The sequence below is a fragment of the Triticum dicoccoides genome, chromosome 6B (genome assembly GCF_002162155.2).
Source record: "Triticum dicoccoides isolate Atlit2015 ecotype Zavitan chromosome 6B, WEW_v2.0, whole genome shotgun sequence".
Taxonomy (NCBI): Eukaryota; Viridiplantae; Streptophyta; class Magnoliopsida; order Poales; family Poaceae; genus Triticum; species Triticum dicoccoides.
Window position 1 is genome coordinate 535,502,458 of NC_041391.1, and position 13,353 is coordinate 535,515,810.

A 13,353-nucleotide genomic window follows, 5' to 3' on the forward strand; every position below is an offset into this window, starting at 1 on the left:
GGAGTGACCAAAGTGGTTTCATTGGGATTTGATGAATGGATATCTCTGAACATTTCAATATGATGGAATCAAGGGATATGTGGATTTGCAAGAAGTGTACAGAAATATTATTTTTTAAAATGAGAAAAGACACCCATTTAACAAGTAATAATTTTAGAAGAACCTAGGAGTTGATTTCACTGGATTTGGAGTTCAAATGATTTCCCTATGAATTTGCGAAGTTGGCCAATATGAAGAAATGGCTCATTATTTTGTGTGGTACATAAAGTATTAGGAGAAATGTTGAAAAACTAATTTATGAACTTAGAAGTTTCAAGGATTTTGAATCATGGCATTTGGATCAATTTTGAGCTCTTTGTGATTCTCTAAAGTTTATGACAGAAATGGAAAAATGGGATTTGATAATTATTTGTGAAAGAAATACTTCTGGAAAAATGAGCAAATAACACCAAGAGATAGGGCATGAATTTAGAAACTACTAGAAATTTGAATCATTGGATTTGGAGCTCTGTTGAATTATTTATGGATTTTTGAAGTTGACATGAAAAAGAAAAAGGAAATAAGGCTTTAACCTTATCCTGCGCACAAGGAGACAGATAGACCATGGGCCGGCCCAGCCGCATGGCCGCACGGGACGACAGAGGCGACGTCGAAGGCACCCACGCGGAGTGCGCCTTCACCGCGGGGACGTGAGAGAGGGCGAACCCGCCTCCACTTGCCAGCGTGGCCCGGTGGCTGGGCCACTGACAAGTGGGGCCCGCCTGCAGGGCCTTCGTCTTCGTCTTCCTCCCGCGCGCTTGCCTGGCCGAGGGAGCAGAGAGCCCCAACGGCGACTTCCGGCGCTACGGAGCACCTCCAGCGACGCCCTGGCAATGGATGAGCTCGGCACCGAACGCCGCATCCATTCATGTATGCCACAGCTGCCGGGGATGGTCGAGGCGACGACGGCTTGGACGGTGGCGTCGGGTGAGATTGGAGACGATGCTACGGTGTAACCTCGGACGAGGGAAAGAGCGTGGGAGGTCCGCCTTGCTCTGGGGAGCCTGCTGGTGGAGAGAGGAGAGGGAGAAGAGCTCGGGCTCGGCTGAATTTAGGTGGATGCCGGCGGCGGATCTCCGGCCATGGAGGACGCGGGGAGAGGAGTGAGCCGGTCGGGATGACGCGCAGGAGGGAGAGAGATCCATCGGAAGCCAAAGAGGGCTCGGGTGGCCTTTAAGGGAAGCGGGCGAGGTGCACTGTGAGCTCATGCGCCGGTGAGGCTGTTGCCATCGCTGCAAGCCATGGGGGTCGTGTGTGCGTGTCCGGGGCGTTGGTAGAGATGGTCTACGGCCGGAGAAAGGGAGAGAAGGAGCAGGGGAGGGCTAGAGGTGTCGCGCGTGTGAGGCCGCTCATTGGAGCTCTCGGGCGGCCGGCGCACGTGTGAGCAGTGGCAGCAGGAGGGAGAAGGAGGAGGGGGACAGGGGTTTAGCGTGCGGCATACGCCGAGGCACCTCTTCGGGCGCACTGGGGAGGCCCGAGGTGGCCGGAGGTGCTTGGCAGGGGGCGGCTATAGTGCAGGGGCACACTGTAGCGCACTCCAGAGCGTGCCTTTGGCTGCCATGGCATTGTTTAATGGGCAGGGGCGTGCCCACTCATGTATGGTAGCACTAGGGAGAATTAAACAAGTGGGGAGGGGCATTGGATGCCCTGGAGATCCACTCGAGTGAGGAGGGAGGTGAGAAAGGAGAAGAATGCTGTTGTCCAGAAGGGTAAATGAGGATGTTTCACCCTTCTCCTTGGTAAATGGGGATGTTTCACAGAAATGGACTTGCTTAGATCTAGCTAAGCTAAACTCTTCTCCTTGGTGCTCCACTTGGTTTAGTGTCATAATTTTAGATTATGCACATGTCCACAAAAGTTGAGATCAAAAGGAGATAGTTTCCAATGTAGAGTTGTTCAAATTGGTTCTAGACAGGAAGGGTTTTGGGGCACTTTGATCAAGTTAACTTTTTCTCCAACTTGTTCTACTTGGTCTACATGATTAATTAGACCATTGTAGCATGTGGACCAAGCTTGAGAGTATTTGGAAAAGTTTGCTAATGCAAAGTTGTTCAAACTTGAAAACGGGCAGAAATGGTTTTCAGAGGTTTCATGGGGTTATACTATTCTCCATGGCATGAGACTTGTCAAGATCATCAAACGTGTCACATGTGACATGATAGAATTTTCTTGGAATTTTTGGAGAATATTTCCTTTGTAAATATTTCAAAAGCTTGAAATATCCAGAAAGGGTTTTTGGGGGATTTGACCAATATTTTGAACATGACCATGTGTTGAAACTCTTATATATGGACAATATATGTCCACTGAGTTTCCCTAAATTTTCACAAATATTTTTAAAGCATTAAAATAATTTTAACCTATTAAAGACCATTTCTGTCCTGAAGAAAAAGCCTTTAAATAAAATAATAAAATAAGTTATAAAATTATATTTTTGGGGTTTATGGGTGTCCTATATCTAATAGGAGTCAAATATATTTTTGTAAAGATTTTTACTACCCTTAATTAAGTACTTGTAGTGCAAATCTCAATTCAGGGGTTTTTGGGAAACTAATTTTTGAAAATACTATTTGGCCAAGTTATTTTTGTAAGAAAATATTTTTATGTCCTATACACATGGCATGATCATTGGGCAAGGTTTTTGGATCAAGGAGAAGGAGTATAAGAGTTGGAGGATTTATTTGATTTTTAGAGCACTTGCAAACAACAAACAAAAATCAAATCAAGCAAAGACCAAAACACACAAAAGTTTTTGGTCAAACCACAATTTATCATGATTTATTAGCTTAAGTGTTGTGCCATGAAAATCAGGGTGTGACAATAATCAGCCCCAAGACCTCCCGAGCACCTCATCGACCTCCTCATCCTCCCAGAGTCCCCCCCCCCACCTCTAGCCTGAGCTCGAGGAGCTCTCTGTCTCCCCCATGGACGTCGTGTCCGCCGCAGCCTCCCTCCTAAATTAGCTCGAAGCCGGCCCCCTCCCTCCTTCATTCCTTCACTAGGGGAGTCCCCTCGACCCCCTGATCCTCCCCACCTACTTGCCCCTCGCCAGAGTGCCCCGCAGCCCCATAACTGATGTCTACTACACAACCTTCTTCTTGTAGACGTTGTTGGGCCTGCAAGTGCACAGGTTTGTAGGACAGTAGCAAATTTCCCTCAAGTGGATGACCTAAGGTTTATCAATCCATAGGAGGCATAGGATGAAGAAGGTCTCTCACAAACAACCATGCAACCAAATAAAAAAAAGTCTCTTGTGTCCCCAACACACCCAATACAATGATAGATTGTATAGGTGCACTAGTGTGGCGAAGAGATGGTGATACAAGTGCAATATGGATGGTAGATAAAGGTATTTGTAATCTGAAATTATAAAACCAGCAAGGTAACAAGTGATAAAAGTGAGCGTAAACGGTAATGCAATGGTAGGAAACAAGGCCTAGGGTTCATACTTTCACTAGTGCAAGTTATCTCAACAATAATAACATAGATAGATCATATAACAATCCCTCGAGATGCAACAAAGAGTCACTCCAAAGCTAGTAATAGCGGAGAATAAACGTATAGATTATGGTAGGGTACGAAACCACCTCAAAGTTATTCTTTCGGATCGATCTATTAAAGAGTTCGTACTATAATAACACCTTAAGACACAAATAAACCAAAACCCTAATGTCACCTAGATACTCCATTGTCACATCAAGTATCCGTGGGCATGATTATACGATATGCATCACACAATCTTAGATTCATCCAACCAACACAAAGTACTTCAAAGAGTTCCCTAAAGTTTCTACCGGAGAATCAAGAACGTGTGCCAACCCTATGCATAGGTTCATGGGTGGACCTGCAAGTTGGTCACTAAAACATACATCAAGTGGCACATGATATCCTATTGTCACCACAGATAAGCAAGGCAAGACATACATCAAGTGTTCTAAAAAAGACTCAATCCGATAAGATAACTTCAAGAGGGAAACTCAATTCATCACAAGAGAGTAGAGGGGGAGAAACATCGTAAGATCCAACTACAATAGCAAAGCTCGGGATACATCAAGATCCTAGCATAGAGGTAACACGAGAGAGAACACGAGAGAGAAAGATCAAACACATAGCTACTGGTACATACCCTCAGCCCCGAGTGTGAACTACTCCCTCCTCGTCATGGAGGGCGCCGGGATGATGAAGATGGCCACCGGTGATGGGATCCCCCTCCGGCAGGGTGCCGGAACAGACTCCCGAGAGGTTTTTGGTGGCTACAGAGGATTGTGGTGGCGGAACTCCCGATCTATCTTGATATTTTATGCTTTTAGGGTATGTAGGCTTATATAGGCGAAAGAAGTCGGTCGGCAGGTGCTCGAGGGGTCCACGAGACAGGGGGCGCGCCCAGTAGGGGGGCGCGCCCTCCTATCTCGTGGCCTCCTCGAGGCTCTTCTAACATGAACTCCAAGTCTCCTAGGTGATATTATTCCCAAAAATAATGTTGCCGAAGGTTTTCATTCCGTTTGGACTCCGTTTGATATTCCTTTTCTTCGAAATAATGAAACAGGCAATAAAACAGCAATATGGGCTGGGCCTCCGGTTAATAGGTTAGTCCCAAAAGTAATAAAAAAGTGTATAATAAAGCCCATAATCATTCAAAACAGATAATAAAATAGCATGGAACAATCAAGAATTATAGATACGTTGGAGACGTATCAATAACCCAACTCGTTCCGAAGCCCTCCTCCTCCGCATCTAGTGTCCTGCTCCTCCCCAGCCTCCTCGGCATCGGTGCCCTACGGGGACGGGTTCACCTCGGTCTCCTCTACGCGTGGGTGGTGCGAGCGCTCCGAACGGTGGCCGGAGCCGGCCGGACGGGCGCTGGCGCCACGCTCCCCCTCTGCCTCCGTCGGGTGGCATCAGGAAGGAGACGAGAAAGACGACGCCCATGACCCTGGGTGCCAGCTGGCCGCAGACCCCACCCGTCAGCCTCTGGAGCCGGCCCTGCGTTGACCCCGTCTATGCTGATGTGGATAAGTGGAAGCGCATTCGTGCGAATGCGTTTTCCCCTTCTGAAAGCGTATTTCTAATTTACGCCTCTGCCTTATCCACTCAGGGACCCGTTTGTGAATATTATGTTTACAGAAAAGTCCCTAATCTTCATCACCTCATATCTCCGCAACCGTAACTCTGATTTAGGTGAATCCAACGGCCACGTTGTTCTGTTCCCACCATTTTCACTATGTTTCAACATTCTGAAAATGACCATTTTGACCTTGCCCCTAATCAGCCCCTCCGATAGCGAACCCTTTCCGGTGATTCTTTCCGCGGCTTCATCGCACATCTCCCCAGAGTATCCTTCATCCCCAAGCAAGCCACAACCACCATTTGCATGATAGCCATGCAGAAGCACTGGTTTTCAACTTGAATCTTTAATAATTGTCTGTTTGTTTGCTACTGGTGTCGGTATTTTGGTTATGCTTATGGATCGGTGTTTACTGTCATGCTATGTTTTCTTGCGCTCTATTATTATGCTCTTCATGCTAGTATTACTTTGTTATGGACCATGTTTGGTAGTATTACATGTTGGTGATGGCCTTCGGTGCATGACTATCGCCAGTTCCGAGTACCGCCATTATGCATGTTTCTTGGCATCCAGTTGATTAAATATTTGCATGGTAGTTTTATCGTTTGCATGATATTTATTATCGATGTTAGTGTTCATGTCATGCTATGAGTAGTGTTCTAGTTGTGATATTCATGCTCGTTAGTATGCCATGCTCATATGGTTAAATGATTAGATGTTTTATTATGCTCGTTGATTATGTTGTACCCCCATGCTCATGTTGATATCATGTTCATGCATTGTAGTTGCATCATGTTATTTTATCATGGCTCATCATATTGCATTCAAGTTAACCGGATTAAATTGAACTTGAACGACTATTGGCTGAGTCATGGAGCCACCAAATCGAGCTGACCAGTGCAACCACATTTGGCTTTTGTATGGGGAAGGCCCTAACGGGTCTATTGTCATGCCTCTCGTCGGTGCCTCCAACGTAGGGAAGGTTATGCGCGGGAACTACCTTGGCCAGGCAGGATAGCATAAGCCTTGTGAGACCGAGTTGTTTACGCGCTTTGTCCCCGTTTGGGACCGTTATTGCCACGACGGTGGCCATAAGACCTTTGGTAGGCATGGGCCACCCAGGACTGAACCCAAAAAGGGGTGTTGTATGGAGTGGCCGGGAGAGTGCCATGGCAATAGATCAGATTTGTCGGAACACCGTTGGTCCACCAGAATGGGAGTACGAGGCCATGGGTTTCGTGGTGTGGGTACAATGTGCTACCTCTGCAGTGTGTGTGTGTGTGTTAAATCTAACGATAGCCACACCCGCGGATATGGGCCTAGTTCGTGTCGGTCACACTGTGGGTCAACAGTATTAATAATGTGCTTAATAACAACCCTAGTTTGATGATGAAAAAAGTTGGTGGATATTTATGTGATCGTGAGAGGATCACTGTGATATCGTGAATACCAACTTGTTGGATATGTGTGATGTTATGCGAGAGTCAAGGGTAAAGGTCAAGATCCTTGTCGTCATAAATGATTGCTATGGTATTGTTAATACCAAGCTTGATTGGATCCTGAGATGATCGTGGGGTACCCGTGATGGTAAGTGTTACAGGTGATGGTTACGAGGTAACCGAGCAGTGTAAGTTGGTGCATGATAGTTTCATCATGTTGCATGGTAGTATCATCATGTTCATATGTTTATGGCATGCTCGTATTGTTCTAGTTGTATCATCTTGTTCATGCCATGTTGTCCTGATAGTATCATGTTAATCCTTGTTAACCTGTAATTGCCATGCTGTTGTTTGTCTTGATTGCTTTGGTTGCTATGAGCTTGCAAGTACATTCAATGTACTGACCTGGCATGTCATGCCAGTTTGCAGGTCATGCCAGATTTGATTGCTTGTTTGCCGTGGATTCCTTGTTTGCGAGCTAGAGTCCCTGCGGAGTGCAGTTCGCCACTGCTGTCGTTTTTCCGCTGCCGGTAGTTATTCCGTTGTGTTGTGTTGTTCTGCTGCTTGCATGGGGCAACCGTGGCACGCGTAGTGTCGCCGTGCCGATGTAACCTCCCCCCTTTTCACCCCAATAGATTGCAATAAAGAGCTGGTTTGTTCTATGCTAAGCAGTGTCGTATTCCAGAAGACTTCTCCTTGATCTCTGGGCTTGAATATGGGGCATTCCGGTTTCTCTGAGCCAGGGTGCCACATGTGGGCCGTCAGATCTCCGTGAACTCGTATCACCATAGAATATACGGTGCGGGAGCACCTCATATTCTCTCGTGCGAGAAAACATAAGGTGCTATCGCAGCTTGGATGCTACGGTGATACGAGCTTCGAGGTCGATTGATCTGAGATCCAATGGCATCTCAGCAGTCTTTGTGCTTGTAAGCAATGGCTGAACTCTTTGGGGGCTTTTCTACAGAAAAACATTCGAACCACCAAGGAGGTGTTGGGTCACAAATCCAATGGCTCCGAAGAGCTTGTATCACCAAAGCATCTAAGGTGTGGTAGCACATGATATTATTACATACATGAGAATATGATGTACTCCTTCATCTTAGATGCTACAGTGATACGACCTTCGAGGTCGTTGGATATGGGATCCAAGGGAATTTGAGTAGTTTTTGTACAAATTGTGTGCAATTCTCAAACTCACCAAGGTTTCCTGTAAAAATATTAAGACATCATGTGAGATGCTATATCTCAGATCTACAAGCTCCAAGCAACTCGTGTCGGCATATAGCATCTAAGGTATGGGGGCACATGATATTCTCCTGGCGAGGAGGGGTGGGGGTTCACAACCAATCGGTGGTTGGGAGGGTGGGGACAAATATAACCTAAACAACCCTAAACAGAGCTTCACAATTATATCTAAGGTCGAGGGGTTGACCCCCTACAATCATAGCTCCGCCTAAACACAACATTTCCATGTACTATAGTACTAGACTTAATATTCATGTTTCAGTTTCATGTTCATTTTAAATATTGAACTAAGGACCATGCATGTCTTACATTTTACTCCCTTCGTTCCTAAATATTAGTCTTTTTAGAGATTTCAAATGGACTGGCACATACGGATGTATATAGACATATTTTAGAGTGTAGATTCACTCAATTTGGTCCTTATGTAGTCACTTGTTGAAATCTCTAAAAGACTAATATTTAGGAATAGAAGGAGTATTTTTGAATTCGTGTCATACATGCATGGTTTGGAGAAATAGATGAACTATAGTTATTGGATTGTTTTTGTGCTCGTGCGCGCGCGCGCGCGCGTCTGTGTGTGTGTGGTCATATGCTTGATACCTACAAAGTTTTCTCACCTCCATCTTGTTCATCTTTTAAATGTGAATTTGCATTGAAAAACTTACTAGGGATACCATGAAATGTGAAATCCACGTTGAGATTACTATATCAGAAACTCACTCTAATTCAACAACTCGTCATAAATCAATTACCACGTTGAGATTAGTATTTGCAAGGAAAATATGGGCATTGTAATACACATAGATTCGTTCGGCAATTTAAAAGGTTCTGTTCATATTCTCGAATGGTAGGACCCAACGGCGTACCAGCCAATCCTTGGCTCATGTTGATCCTAAAAAAACCGGGCTCATGTCCTTCTGGTGGCATGCATGGTACACACATTAGGAAACCCCAACCAGTCGAGCCTCAGCGTTTCGAGTCGAAATACCTGGCGGCCAGAATTCCAGCCCTAGGAAATTCCCCTCATGTCCCCGGTCCATAATGACTACCGATGAACAACGAAGGTATGCTTTAGTAACTAGACAAAGTTACCTACTGTGCTGAGCACGGTTCAATTCCCTCGGTCACCGCTCGCCAAGGTCACCCATCAACTGCATTGCCTAGTACTACTACTACTACACCAGGATGAGCACAGAATTGAGCCCGTTTGTTTGTGCCTAGTACTTGAGTTAATATATCAGGAAATGCACTGGTACGGAGGGATTATCCTTTTACTCTGCATATATAACTTGCCTGAAGTCTAACTAAGAAAAATGTTTGACCAAATCCTTTCTTAAGAAATACAACAGGACATATGTATGGCTTGAAAATTTATTGCATGATGCAGGTTATGATATTGTTTCGAATCCTGGATCTTAAATTTCAGAAAATCCGAAAGTGACCATAAATTCTTGAAACTGAGCATGGTCATGTGATATGGCACAAATATTACTTTGTAATTTTTTTCTTCAATTTGAGACAAGCTGCTTATGACAAGTTGCACAAATGAAGAGCCAAGGTATTTTGGAACAAAGACCTGTCACGTTAAGGCGAACGCTTTCACTATTGAAACCGTGGGCGTTTACGTGCCGCCACGAGTCCCGCTTCTCATCGGCAGGTGCCATCCGAGCAAGCGTGTGAGTCGACGGGAGGCGTGCGAGCAGACCGCTGCGCGGGATGACAAAGAGGCGTGCGAGCAGACTGAGGGAGTCCTGGATTAGGGGGTATCAAGATAGCCGGACTATATACATTGTCCGAACTATCGAAGCGTGAAGATACAAGACTCAAGACTTCGGCCCATGTCCGGATGGGACTCTCCTTTGCATGGAAGGCAAGCTTGGCGATCCGGATATTATATTTCCTTCCTTGTAACCGACTCCATGTAAACCCTAGCCCTCTCCGGTGTCTATATAAACTGGAGAGGATGGTCCTTAGAAGGCCGATCACAATTACAATCATACCATCATAGGCTAGCTCTTAGGGTTTAGCCTCTATGATCTCATGGTAGATCTGCTCTTGTACTACTCATATCTTCAATATTAATCAAGCAGGAAGTAGGGTTTTTACCTCCATCGAGAGGGCCCGAACCTGGGTAAACATTGTGTCCCTTGCTTCCTGTTACCATCAGCCTAAGACGCACAGATTGGGACCCCCTACCCGAGACCCGCCAGTTTTGACACAGACATTGGTGCTTTCATTGAGAGTTCCTCTGTGCCGTCGCTTCAAGGCTTGATGACGTCTTCAATCGTCAACAACACGGTCCAGGGTGAGACTTTCCTCCCCGGTCAAATCTTTGTGTTCAGCGGCTTCGCACTGCGGGCCAAATCGCTTGGCCATCTGGAGCAGATCGACAGCTATGCCCCTGGCCACCAGATCAGGTTTGGAAACTTGAACTACACGGCGGATATTCGCAGAGACTTGATCTTCGACGGATTCGGCCCTGTGCCGTGAGCGCCGGACAGTCATAACGGACACGGCCTAGACCTACTATCGGACAATGCTTGGAACATCATCCCTGCAATAGCTCCGGATCTAAATCCGCAACAAGTTGCGTTGCCCAAGGACGAATGGATAGACCCTGCCCCGCAGGCCGCATACTCATCGTCATTGGAGCCGAACACAAGTCACACTTCTGTGGAGACCCATAACCCCGGACTCATGTCCGGTCGTCGGTTCCGTCCCGCGCACCATTGAGCCAGCCGAGCTAGGTTGGGCTCTGGTAATGGAATTCACCGCTGCAGACATCTTTCAACACTCACCCTTTGACGACATGTTGAACTCTTTAAAGCCTCTCTCTCCGTCGGGAGACTCTGGGCCGAACTATGTCCAGCTTGAGTGGGAAGCAGGCGACGAAGGAATTCGCTGCCCACCCACCACCCACTTGATTGCCACGATCGATGATTTAGCCGACGTTCTTGACTTCGGCTCCGAACACATCAACGGTATGGACGACGATGCAGGAGAAGCTCCAGAATCTCTAGGGCGCGGGATTACCACCGTGTCACACGATATATACATGGTGGATACACCCAAGAAGGGTGACAGCGATAATCCGGACGATAAAACACCAGGAAAAAAGCCAAAACGCCGGCGCAGATGCCGCTCAAAGTCCAGCAATAGTAAAAACTGCGACAAGAGCGCAAGAGGGGCTGACATACTAGAAGGCAGTAATGACCACACAAACCCAGCGATGGAGCAGGACGAGCCAAGTCACACCAAACCAAGTTCAGAGCAAATATCCGATCACAATGATCCGGAGGGACGAGCTCATGAAACCGCCCCAGAACAGGAACACAGTCCGGACGACATCATCCCGGACGAACGAGTGGAACGAGATAACCTCCGCCAAGAGCTTTGAGCCACAGCAAGAAGTCTAAAGAACCAGAAGCAACGGCTTAAGGCCGCACAGGAAAAGCTCAGTCGCAGATGGAATAAAGTGCTAGACACTGAAGAAAGATATGGCGACGATCGCCATACCAAAAGCTACCCAAAGCGCAAGCTACTGCCAGAATTCGACGACGAGGCCGTTCCACCAATGAATAATACAACCAGGAGACCGGACGTACCGCGTCACAACCACAACAGAGTGGCTACTAACGCGGCACACGATCCACGTGAGAAGCCGGATAAGAAGGTCGGTGCACCCAGGTCCATCTACGGATCTAAAGGACACACCCCGGCAAGGGATTATGGTCACCCAAATGCTAGTACATGCCAAATACCAGTTCAGAATAAACTCCGGACACAACAACAGCCGACTACATGCCATGGCACGCCCAGATACAAAGGGGCTGCACACCCCCTATGCTTCACTGAAGAAGTACTGGACCATGAATTCCCACAAGGTTTCAAACCTGTGAACATAGAGGCATATGATGGAACGACAGACCCAGGGGTCAGGACCGAAGATTTTATCCTGCATATTCACATGGCTAGTGGGGATGACCTCCACGCCATCAAATACCTTCCCCTCAAGCTGAGGGGACCAGCCCGACACTGGTTGAAAAGCCTCCCTGAAAACTCAATTGGGAGTTTGGAGGAACTAGAAGACGCTTTCAGGGCCAATTTTCAAGGGACGTATGTCCGGCCTCCGGATGCAGACGATCTAAGTCACATAATACAATAGCCCGGAGAGTCCGCCCGCAAGCTTTGGAACAGATTACTCACTAAGAAGAATCAAATTGTCGGTTGTCCGGACGCCGAAGACTTAGTGGCATTCAAACACAACATCCGTGACGAATGGCTTGCCAGACACCTCGGCCAAGAAAAGCCAAGGACAATGGCAGCCTTAACAAGCCTTATGACCCGCTTTTGCACGGGTGAATATAGCTGGCTAGCCCGTAAAGGCACCAGCAACCCCAGCACGTCTGAAATAAGGGACGGCAACGGGAAGCCACGGCGTAATAAACACAAACGCCAAAGCAAGGAAGGGAGCCCGCATAACATAACGGTAAATGCCGGATTCAGGCGCTCTCAGCAAAAGAAGCCATTTAAAGGCAGTAAAGAGGGACCGTCTGGACAGAGTCCTGGACAGACTATGCCAAATTCATGGTACCCCGGAAAAACCTGCGAACCACACCCATAGAGAGTGTTGGGTCTTCAAGCAGGTCGGCAAACTAAATGCCGAACACAAAGGGAGGGAAACACCAAGTGAAAACGAGGACGAACCTCGCCAGCCGAACACTGGAGGACAGAAGAAATTCCCGCCAGAGGTTAAAACAGTAAACATGATCCACGCGACTCACACATTCACGAGAAGGCAAGAGCGCGCGCTCAAAGACGCGCATGATGTAGAGCCCATCGTGCCCACATCTGACTACTGGATGTCTCGTCCAATCACTTTGGTCACATGGACGGCCGAACTAGCATTCGGCGCGAAGGATCACAGGCCTTGGTGCTTGATCCAATAATCGACGGATACCGTCTCACCCGTGTCCTCATGTACGGCGGCAGTAGTCTCAATTTAATATATGAGGACACTGTCCGCGGGATGGGGATAAACCTATCCAGAATTAGCCAAAGCAACACCACTTTTGAAGGGGTGATACCAGGCATTGAAGCCTACGGCAGGGGCTCCGTCGTACTGAGGGTAGCATTCCCCCCCCCAGGAAACTCTAGAAGTGAAGAACTACTCTTCATCATTGCACCCTTCGAAAGGGGCTATCATGCACTGCTCGGAAGACCGGGCTTCGCCCGCTTCAATGCATTGCCGCATTATGGCTACCTTACACTCAAGATGCCCTATCCATGTGGCGTAATCACCGTTAGCGGAATCACAGAGCGCTCTTCACGTGCAGAGGAACACGCGACGGCCCTGGCGGCCGGACTATAAGTATAAGCGGCCTCTAATACCATAAAACATGACTGGTCATTAAGACCACAGACACGGTTAGACGAGTCCGATAGCTCGGATAAAATTCAACCGGACACCGTATATGTAATCCCATAACGGAAACCAGGGGCTATAAACATTTAATGTAGCCCCAAAGCTTGGCTCAACCTTATTGGCAGGCCATCATCTTA